At 34.7% G+C, this 12,343-nt stretch overlaps 1 pseudogene; it reads left to right on the forward strand.

Moving 5' to 3' along the window:
* The first annotated feature begins 463 nt into the window (after positions 1-463).
* Positions 464-838, forward strand: LOC123818920 (annotated as a pseudogene).
* The last annotated feature ends 11,505 nt before the right edge of the window (positions 839-12,343 follow it).

The raw sequence follows: 12,343 nt of genomic DNA on the forward strand, positions 1-12,343 counted from the left end.
ACACATACCTACGTGTTACAGAAACATATCTAAATATAGAAAAGGTACTGTAAATATATGGTATAAAGGAAAAGAAACTGATACATCAGCATAGGGTACTTACTATAAATGGGGCTTGTAGGACAGCATTTGCTCCGGTGAGTTAGTGATTGGTGATTAAATGTGAAGACCTAAGACATTACTGTATACTACTGTAGACTTTGTAAGCACTCTACTATTATTAGGCTGCAGTAAATTTATACAAACTTCTTTTTTTTTCAATAATAAGTTAACCCGAGCTTACTGTAACTTTTACTTTATAAGCTTTTTAATGTTTTTAAACTTTTGACTCCTGCACTCTCTTATACCAACACTCGGTTTAAAACACAAACATATTGTACAGATGTACAAAAATATCTTTTCTTCCTTTTTGTCTGACATCTTCTCAGGTAGCAGTGAGATTTGGTGCTCCTTGAGTTTCACCATGTGGCCCAAGGATGACAAGAAGAAGAAAGATGCCGGAAAGTCAGCCCAAAAAGGCAAAGACCCAGTGAACAAATCTGGGGGAAGGTCAAAACAGAAGTGGTCCAGGAGCAAAGTGTGGGACAAGCTCAATATCCCGGTCTTGTTTGACAAAACAACATATGGTAAACTCTGTAAGGAAGTTCCCAGCTACGAGCTTATAACCCCAGCTGTTGTCTCAGAGTGACTGAAGATCTGGGGTTCCTTGGCCAGGGCAGCCCTTCAGGAGCTCCTTAGTAAAGGACTCATTAAACTAGATTCAAAGCACAGAGCTCAAGTAATTTGCACCAGAAACACCAACAGTGGAGATGCTCCAGCTGTTGGTGAAGATGCATGAACAACAGATCCCATTGGCTGTACATTTTGAAAAACAAAATTTTATTAAACCAGTAAAAAAAAAATCTTTGTGTCCTTTTTAATTAGCTATTTCTTTTTAAAATATTTGTCTTTCTTTTTTACTCTGTAAACTTTTCTTTAAAAAAGCCGGACACAAATATACACATTTGTCTAGGATGACACAGGGTCAGGATCATCAATATCACCCTCTTTCCCCTCCATGTCTTATCCCACTGGAGGGTATTCAGAGGTCAGTAATACACATAGACCTGTCATCTCTATAACAAAGTCTTCTGCTGTAATAGTCCTGAATGACTTGCCCAAGACTCTTTTTTGAGGAGGTGTCACTCATAGATACACATCCATGCATTTCTGTTTTTTCATCTATGCATTCCTGTATCAGTTCCAACGCCTCATTAGTCAATTTCCAGGAACCCCCCCCCCAGGAACTTCTCAATGTTACCCTTGTCCCCACCCATGTTAAAACTGTTTGCCATTTCAACCACACAGTAGGTTTTTGCAAACTTTGCACTGGAATATTATGATGGTTTCAATATCACTGGGCTATAGAAAATTTTCAGCTCCATTAAACTCTTAGGGGACCACTGTCATATATAAGACCTATCGTTGAATAAAACATCATTATATAACATATAACTATAGCATACACGGTAATTGTTACTATTTTTTACATTTACTTCAAGGCTACAAGAACTTCTATAAAAACTATTTATAGTAATACATCCGATCTGCATCTGTCTATCTGTCTACCTGTCTACCTACCTATCTAAGGAAAGAGTCAACAGATTGAGACAAAGAGATGCATGATTGTTAAGGAGTGCTTGTAAGGAGCATAATGAAAAGAATGGGTATTTTATTACCTGATGAAAATGTATCCAAGTCCAGAATGAACTGGACAAATCATGTAATTTATTAGCACATTTTTCTCAGTGCTACAATGGCTTATTATATTCTTTGCAAATTTGCTATATTCTATGAAATGGTTAAGTCTTTCCTTTGGAATTTAAATTTAAATTTAAGTTTAAACATAAATTTAAACTCAATGAATGAATTTAAATTTAAATTTAAATTTAAAAAATTTAGAAAAAGCTGTCTTCATTTAAGTAATTTTGAAAATGACCAGCTATCACCTAAAGGATGCCCTCAATTTATTGTTAACATATAGACTTAAATTAACAATAGATACCTGTTAAATAATTGCTGGGACCTGGGCACATGAGTGTAGATGTTACTTTTATGCTGTTACTATTTTATCTATCTATCTATCTATCTATTTATTTATTTTCATGGTAATTTATTTTTTTTTATTTTCAATTAAAGTTGACATAAGTTTCAGTTGTATACCCCAGTCATTAGACATTACATAACTTAAGTGATCATTCCAATAAACCTCTCACCCATCCGACACCTTACACAGATATCAGACTATTATTCACTGTATTCCCTATACACTTTACATTCCCATGACTAGTCTGTAAAAACCAATTTTTACTTCTTAATCCAGTCAACTTTTTCACTTATTCCATCCAACACTCCACCCATTTGGCAACTGACAAAATGTTCTCTATATCTATGACTCTGTTTCTGTTCTTCCTGTTAGTTTATTTTTTAAAAAAAACATTTCTTAAGAAACATCTTATTTGAGAGCCACGTAGTGATCATTGTCTTTACTGTCTACTAAAGTATGCTGGGCAGCTAAAATGAAACTAATGTTATTTTATTAGCTAAAAAATAACTTTATACTCCTTATAAGGTGTAGCTTGAAAAAACCACAGGTGTACAAATGGTAAAATAGGTGAATGAATGAATGAATGAATGGACTGTATGCTTTATTTTTAAACCAAATAACAATAAAAATTGTATGTCTACATCTGTGTTATACTGTAAGAATTAGAGTAATGATCCTATCAGTGAATTCTGCTCTTGGAAAGTGATTTTAAAATTGAAAAATATACACTGAATTTTCATGAGATTTTCTGTTATTCTTGAATTATATTAAAAATGGACCCTGACTGGTGTTGCTCAGTGGTTTGAGTGCTGACCTATGAATCAAAGAGATGCTGGTTCAATTCCCAGTCAGGGCAAATATCCAGGTTGCAGGCCAGGTCCCCAGTATGAGGTACGTGAGAGGCAACCACAGATTAATGTTTCTCTCCCTCTTTTTCTCCATCCTTCCCCCTCTCTCTAAAAATAAATAAATAAGATTTTTTTTTTAAAAAAAGATAGATTTACATTATTACCTAACCAAGAGACTATTGGACTTTTGTTAAATTTTGTTTAGTTTTAAAAAGAAAACTCTTATCATCCCTTGAATTGCCTAGACTCGCTAGATTCATAATGCCCAAACTAAAACTTTGTCTTATTTTCTGCTCACTAAGATACTAAAAACATTTAAGCACCTAATTTCCTTTTGCCTATAATATTTACCCAACTTTGAATTTTGGAGCTGTATTCCATAGAAATAATTTATTCTTTTTCTCTCTTGAAATCTGCTTTTGAACTTTACCTTTTAAGTTTCTCCTCCTGAGTTTGCTGAAATTACTGAAAAGTTTTAACTCTTAATATTTCCATTTCCAATGGAAAAAAGTATGTTCCTTTTATTTAGTTATTTAAATTTATATGTAAGCTATGTATACAAATGCATTAATTTTTGAACTGAAATCTCAATTAAATATTTATACAGTGAAAGTTCTCACTTTTAAATTCCACCATTTCCTTAACACCATTCTCTTCACTTATATAATATTTTTCCCCTAAATGTCATCATTTCATAACCATGATTTTTTTCCTTCATTGCTTCCAGTGGCTCTAGCCGGAGCTTGAAATTTAAGTAGTGTAGGATATGTTTCATCTCTAATTGCATACTTTTGTTTTCAGGTTAAAAAAGTGGCTTATCTTAGCTCTATAATTGCACAATGGCTTAGGTTTTACAGCACACCGCTAGCTATTAGACCTAATATACTCATGGGTAATGAGGATGACAAGATGAAAAATGACCAGAGCATACAATGTTATGGCATCTTGTACATTTATTTGTAAATTAAAGATGTTCGCACATCTGTAAGGAAAATGCAAGGTACATTATACATGCAGTAGATAAAAAGGCAGATCAAAGAAGCTATTTATTGAGTGGTAGCCTTCAGAAGCATGTGTACAAATGATGTTATTTCCAGAGGCATGGCAGTACAAATTATTACCATAGTGTACAGAATGAGAAATATCTTAATTATATCATAATAAACATTTGTCTAAACTCTAAAAATCCTAGCTGCATGGTGAATGTGATGGCTGCAAAACCTCCTATTGTCTGCTTTGCTAAAACTATAGACTTGTTTTGGTTACCTTTTATGATCTCCTCTCTCAGCACCTTCATTCCTTAATTTCTGCCCTCCTCTCACTCCTCCCATTCCTACACGCTCCACAAAAATATCTGTTCACTTAATTGCTATGGCTGACTAAGGCAGTAACTGAAGATTCCCGCTGAGCTAAACAGTATATTTGTGCTTTGTTGAAACATAATGTGTTTTTCCTAGGTTTGCAGTTTTTTCCTATTATAGTAGTTTTCAAGATTCTATCACCTTTACAGCCTATTTTTATTCTTTACAATGCTATTTACAATATTCCAAAACTGTGTACTTGGCATTTGTCTCCACAGATGTTGATGTGGATTCCACATCATGACCCAGCAGCCCCCTTGATATGAATGTGCCCATGATGGATGGCAACCTCCTCTGATATTTATAGTGCAGCTGTTGCAACCGTTGGGCAGGCTTAGTGACCTGTGAAGGAAACCTGTTAGGCTTGCAGAGGCACTGTATTTTAGAATTCAATTATGTGTTTAACAGAAAATTATACACCCACATCAAAAATAGGTAATTAAACTGAGTTATTTGTAATATGCCTGCATTCTACTCAAAGCTTAAATATTTTGTATTTTACACTACTTAATTCTTTGTCTAATAGTTTTTCCATTATTATATAATGCATCAGAAGGAAGCATTATATGGGCCAATATAAAATTTTCTGTCATACTTTGTATAACATATAATTGAAGTATTCCTTAATTTTAATTGCAGGATCCATACCTGATTCTTAGACCTTTCCTAAAAATGTGCATAAAACTTCTGATCCAGTGTAACATGTAAGGAATTAGGCAGTTGTCACTTTGGTACACACATAAGAGAAAAAAAAAACTGAATACACTTAAAATCAGCTACCTATCAGACAACTGAGGTACACTGTAAATCACCGCCCCCCAAACAGAAGAGAAAGACAGATAGATACAGAGAATACAGCTTACTGGAGCAGAGATGCAGGAGCAGAACACCTAGAAACAGTATCAAGTTAGAAATAAACTAAACTGTGAATTTCTAAAGGATCAATGTGGACAAATTTAGAAGTGATAAAATCTCCAGGAGGCCCGGTCATAAAAGAGCCCACACACTTTCCTGTCGTTTACCTCCAGGAGCCCTTTAAGGTTCTCATTGTGAAGATCAGAAAACAAGTTTTCTGTTGCTTCCAGCCTGGGGAGAGGGAAAGTAGAAATTTTGAAATTCACACAGAGCATTCTCTTCTTCTTAACTTAACCTGACCTCTGGAGTATTTTAGTGAGCCTAAGCAACTGTGGTATCACATGAGCATAACTGACCTGGAGGAAGATACATATCAAATTCCAGCCTCCTCTAGCCATCTTGATTCACTTAAGGGGGTACCAACAAAATGAAATCAAGCATCAATTATTTAAGCCAGAGCACAAGGGTATGATCTCACTAAAAGACTGAGACCCCACAAGGAACTATAGAATCGTTCTAAGGTATGTCCTTTCACACATATCTTACCACCACTTCAGTAAAGCTCCTGTATAATAATGAGGGAATGCAAAGGGATAAATCATGCATCTCAAATGTTAAAAAGAAGACTCTACCTGAAGACAACAGGAGAGACAAAAAAAAACAAACCAGAGGGGATTTCAGCTTTTAACGTTAATAGCTATAGCAAACAGTAAATACTGTCTAATCCCTAGCCTGAAAAATGTAAACTTGATACTAAAGACTTATTTATTTCAGTTATTTCACTCAGTGCATAATATTCAGCTTTCACCAAAAAACTTAAAAGGCATACTAAAAGGCAAACACACACACACACACACACACACACACACACAATATTGTCTGAGAGGCAGATCAAACATCAGTACCAAACTCATACAGCAGACACACTGGAATTCAGAATAGGAATTTAAAACAGCAATAATTTCAATGCTATAGACTCTAATGGGAAAAAATAGATAACATTGAAGAACAGATGAGTAATGTAGCAGAGAGATGGAAACTCTTAAAAGTGGGTCAGAAAGAAATTAAAAACATTGTAGCAGAAAAGGAAGACAGCTTTTTATAGACTTAGCAATAGCCTGGATGCGGCTGAGCGAATAATCAGTGAACCTGAATAAATGTCAATAGAAAACTGAATATTCCATAAGTGAAATATAAATAGAAAGACAGATAGATCAAGAAGTATAGGTAACAAAAAATAAATTACAATAAGCCAGACAGTGAAAGACAAATATCACATGATCTCATCTTTAAGTGGAACCTAATCAACAAAACAAACAAGCAAAATACAACCGGAGACACTGAAATTAAGAACAAATGAACAGTAACCAGAGGGAAGATGAGAGGGCATAATGGGGGGAGAAGGGTGGAGGGCTTTCAGGAACAACTATAAAGGACACATGGACAAAACCAAGGGGGGCTGGAATCAGGGGAGGGAGGTTGGGATGGCTGGGGTGGTGTGGGGGGAGTAGTGGGAAGCAAAGGCAGATAACTGTACTTGAACAGCAATAAAAATATAGAGAAGAAAAAAAGACAAATATAAAAAAAATTATAAACTATATAAAATGGGAATACTACTAGAGAAAAAAGAGAGTAAGGAATGAAAGAAATATTTAAAGGAATAATTATTAAGAATATCCTCAAATTGGTGAGGAACACCAAACTGGAGATCCATGAAGCTCACAGAACACTAAGCAGGGAAATACCATAAAAATATATACCTGGGCACATCTTAATCAATGTACAGAAAATTGAAGGCAAAAAGCTCTTGAAAGAAGCCAGAGGTAAACATTACTATCGCTCTGTTGAGGTTCATGATACTAGTTCATGCATCTGTGATGACTCTTATTAGACAGAGTACTCTTCCTCATTCCAGTGTTGATGATCTCAATATTAAACAAATAGCATCTTTTCTTCCTTAATGTTGTTCCACCCTTCTACTGGGCGGAACCATACAACTACCATACAACTTCATACAAAGTTGTATGACCACACCCTAGAAGTTGCTATTACCTCTAGGAGGTAAATTGCATTTACCTCATAACCCAAATATAAAACAGCATACTCTCTGAACACCAGCTTTTATGTTTTCAACCAGAGCCCACTAAAATCCTGATTGCAACTATTCTACCGCCTCGAGAACTAGAATCAATTAATTCTTCTGTTATAATATAATTTTCTCTCATTTCTCCACAGAACTCCCCTTGCCTCATTTTGATGGCTACATTCCTAGAACAACCATTAAAAAACCATCTTTCATCGCCCACTACTGGTTCTAATTTAAATTAATAATCACTAGCTTTAAGAGTATTTTTAGTTCTGCTCAGTGATCCTACTACATATCTTTACTTTTTCACTCACCCTATTTCAGATGATTATCCATATTGGCTAAAGCATTGCTTTGTTTTTTCATTTAAAAAAATTAAACCAATTCAAAGAGAAACCATAACTCCATTGCAAAAAAAAGTCTCTTAATATTTGTGTCTACATCCAAGAATCTGTCTTCACTCTGTTGAGATAAAACTCTTCAATATATAAAGTAATTGCTTCCCAAATACCTCAGATTGCCTTCTCCACAAGAAAATTCCAGAAATTTCTCCAGCAATTCTCCCCTTTCTCTCTTATGTCACTAGTTGTTGATTTTATTCATTTCCTTCCTATCACTTTATGGTCTTTTCATATTTAAAAATGTGTATCAATCCCCCTACTATTAAAAGAAATTCCTTTTGTGACCCAATACCTTATTTCTAATAATGTCCTTTTTTAAAAAACAGAAGTTTATCAGGAGAAAGGGGGCCTGAAAATAAGTTATGCTTCTCTATTTTTTAAATTATCTCCCCAACCAATTACAATCAGAATTTTACTCCCACTTTTTCAAGTTCACAAAAAACCCTCACTTTTTCAAAACCCACTCCTTCTTTACTGAAATACTCCCTGACAAGATATAGTTTGCTTTTAACCTTCCTCCTTTCTTTACTAATCACTTCCCTTTACTCCTCTGTTCTCAAAAACTGAGTTTTAAGAAAAAGTTTCAAGGAATTTCCCTTTGTTTTTTTTTTCCACTTACACATCTATATTAAACCCAGGTGATCTTATCCAAGATCAGTTTTTATTAGATAATCCAATGACCAAACCTCCCCCCACAATCCTCTCAATTCCTTTATTCTAGATAAAACCCCACTGCATTTCTCACTGCATGTTCCACCACATTTACGTTCCTTCCTTTATAATCTAACATTTTCCTCTTATTCATTCATTGGAAGTCAGAGCAGCAGCCTCCTTTGAAGCCGTAGAATGCGGTCAGTCAAATTGTGCCTCAGGATTTTTGCAAGTACTACTGCCTCTGACTAGAAAACTGTTCCCTAAAATATTTACATTGCTTGATTCCTCATTTTCTTTATGTTGGTGTTTGAATTTCCCTTTATAGAGAAAACATCCTTAGTATCACAGCATTCAAAACTTGTCTCCTGGCTCCTTATCCATAGCAGTGATCACTACCTGTAATTCATGTCTATTTTCCTCTATTAATGGAAACTTCAAAAATATATGTTGAAAGACTGAAGGAACCAAAACACATTTTTTTTTCATTTTTCATGGGGAGATGGAAGAAAATGTCCGAAGATGTGGGGATGCTTGGCATGCCTTTATTCATGGGTGGGTGAGCCACATACCCTGCCAGCTGTGCATTTCTCTAGTGAGAAAGCCCTACCTGCTTTAGTACTAGAGACAAACAAAGCCAGCAAAAAGCCAAAACATTGTATAATATAGCATGATTCCGCACATGTGAGCCTCTTCATGTTATGGGAACTGTTTATCAGACCCAATCTTAAGGCTATGAGAATACTAGTTGTGAGGTAGTATTTCCCATTTAAGGTTATGGGAAAACTGCTCCTCGTACTTACCCAGACACCTGGGTGAGGCAGCCAGACTACCTGCAAATGCCTACACTAACTGCCTACACTAACACTATATTTTTATCTATTATTTCATAATGTTGATATCTATGTTCTCCATAGATTTAGTATAACATTGCATTTTCAGGAAAGAAAAGACAACTTTAAAATAACAATATTTTCAGTTATCTTGATTATAATTTTTAGTCAGTAAAAAGAGTAAAATAGTTATTGAGTTTTATATGAAATAATTTAAAAAATCTTACTTGATGTTACTTTCATGGCTCTCAGGTTTATGATACAGTCAAAATGATCCTACATAGACTTTTCCTCTTTTTTTAATGTATTGATTTTTAGAGAGAGAAGGAAAGAGAGAGAGAGAGACACCATCTTGTTGTTCTATTTATGCATTCATTGGTTGATTCTTTTCTGAGGACTGAACTACAACCTTGGCACATAGGGATGACTCTCTAACCTACTAAGCTACCCAGCCAGATCTGATCCTACATAGACTTTTAAATGTTATATAATATTGTAACTATTTCTCAAAATTAAATCTGACATCCAAATGTTCAGTAGTCAACCTACTTTAGGTATGACAGTGACTTCTGCTACTATTATGCATTTGGGCTTATTATTGTCTATATAATTGAATTTTTGTTACTTCTTTTCACTTGTTTTTTAATTTTTTATTTTTTGTTCAAGTAAAGTTGTCTCCATTCCCCCCACTACTCCCCCCTGTCCCACGCATCCCCACTTCCTTTCAGTATTATCACATCTCACTTTTCTTATCTTCTCAATGTGGTACTATGGTTTCTTCTAAACAGTTAATGATTATAAAATAGTTAAATTCTATTAAAAATTTAACACAATATAAATTTGATATATTTGATTAAGAAAAGTTATCTTTATTTACAAAAGAAATATTCCAAAATCAAGAACTGGAAAATATGTTGGGAGAAGTGCCTAGCAAAATTGTCTTCATTTTCCTTTGATTGGGGTTTATTTATTTAAGTAACCAGGGATAGAAGATTAAATACTTTCATAGATACACCAGAAATCAAAATTAACTGCAATGCCAAGTACCCTCATTTAAGTTAGAGGCTATAAATGTGTCATTATTTCTGTGGTCTTCATGTGTTTAAAAAAATCGACAACATATTGTATTGAGAAAATTGGATAGGTACATGCAAAAAAGGAAGCTAGACCAACAACTTACACCATACACAAGAATAAAATCAAAATGGATTAAGGACTTAAATGTAAGTCACAAAACCATAAAAATCCTAGACAAAACATAGGAAGCAATATCTCTTGCAGCAATATTTTTGCTAATATATCTCCTAGGGCAAGGGAAACAAAGAAAAAAATAAACACATGGGACTATATCAAGCTAAAAAGCTTTATCAGAGCAAAAGAGATCAACAGAATGGATAGGAACCCACTGTATGGGAGAATATATTTGCCAATGTTACACATGATAAGGAGTTGATGTCCAAAATATTTAAAGACCATATACAACTCAACACCACAAAGACAAACTACCCAATTAAAAGGGCAAAGAACACAAACAGGTACTTCTCCAAACAGAACATAAAGATGGCCAACAGACATATAAAATATGTTAAAGTCAATAATTATCAGATATATGCAAATTGAAAACATAATGAGATATCGCCTCACACCTGGCAGAGTGATGGTCATCAATAAATCGGCAATCACACACACACACACACACACACACACACACACACACACAAAGATAAGAAAATGAAATCAATGACTCCCTCAAGAAAATAAAATAAATCAACAAACTTGCTGGCAAAAACGTGAAAAAAAGGGAACCCTCGTGCACTGTGGGTGGGAATGCAGACTGTTAAAGCCACTGTGGAGAACAGTATGGCGTTTCCTGAAAAAATTAAAACTGGAACTGCATTTTGAACCAGTGATTTCATTTCTGGGAATATATCCCAATAATATCAAAATATTATTTTGAATGAATATATGCACCTCCATGTTCATTAGAGCATTATTTCCAATAGCCAAAATCTAGAAACAGGCCAAGGGCCCAACAGTAACAGTATATGGGTGGATAAAAAAAAAAAGCCATGATACATTTGCACAAAGGAATATTATGCAGCTATGAAAAAGACGGACCTCTTACCTTTTGTGTCAGTATAGATGGACCTGAAAAGTATTATGCTAAGTGAAATAAGCCAATTAGAGAAAGATAAACACCATATGATCTCACTTACATGTGGAATGTAATAAAATAAACTGACTAACAAAATAGAAACTGAGTCATGGATACATGGAATAGACTGACAGCTGTGAGAGGAGAGTAGGGAGGGGAGACTGGATGAAAGAAGGTGAAGGGATTAGCCAAAAAACATGTATGCATAACCCATAGACACAGACAATAGTGTGGTTATGGCCAGAAGTAAGGGAATGGCTGAGGCTGGTTGGAGGTGGGAAAAGGGGTCAGGGGAAATGGGGACATCTTTAGGAGTATCAATAAAAATAAATTTTATTAAATCAACAACAGAAATGCCATCAAAATCAAAGGATGTGCAGCAATCTCTGCAGTTGTGATACATTTTAAAACTGAAGTGATTCCTAAATCCTGTAATAAAAACTGCTCAGATGATTCCACTTATGTGACTATGTGTAAAACCTTTCTACAACTGCATTAACCAGACAAGAAGAGAATATTGTTTCTCATTATGCAGGTTTCTCTGCTATCCAAAAGTAGAGTGATCCTATGAAACCTTTTGCAAGCCAAAATGATGTACAGTGAATTAGCAATTACTGCAGGACACATCTTGCTAACAGATGCACAAAATAACTTGAAACAAAGCAGAGATGATCACAGACACAGTTCAAAGCTATGGCAGCAGCTTGATGCTAAAATGCTGAGCATAGTTCCAGGGGAAGAATCTTGGTGGGACCACTTGTGCTGCTTGGGCTGCACATGGCCTCTAAACTGTATTGCTGCAAAACATGCTAAATGCTAAATGGTATAAAGCAAACTCCAAAAGGTGGCATATACCTATATGTACTGATGGCTTTAGTACTTGCCATATATGACTGAAAAGGCTAAAAATTTCATAAATTTCCATATTTAATAATGAATAACATTTCTTCTTCAAAAATAAACTAATATGCTTTAAGCTTAGGGGATCCACAAATGAGCACCTGAATTTATATATATTTGTGTAACAGATTTAATTTTATATTATCTTCTTAAATATACCTTTCTCG

Source organism: Phyllostomus hastatus, unplaced genomic scaffold (genome assembly GCF_019186645.2).
Source record: "Phyllostomus hastatus isolate PE091 unplaced genomic scaffold, TTU_PhHast_1.1 phas_contig_29, whole genome shotgun sequence".
Taxonomy (NCBI): Eukaryota; Metazoa; Chordata; class Mammalia; order Chiroptera; family Phyllostomidae; genus Phyllostomus; species Phyllostomus hastatus.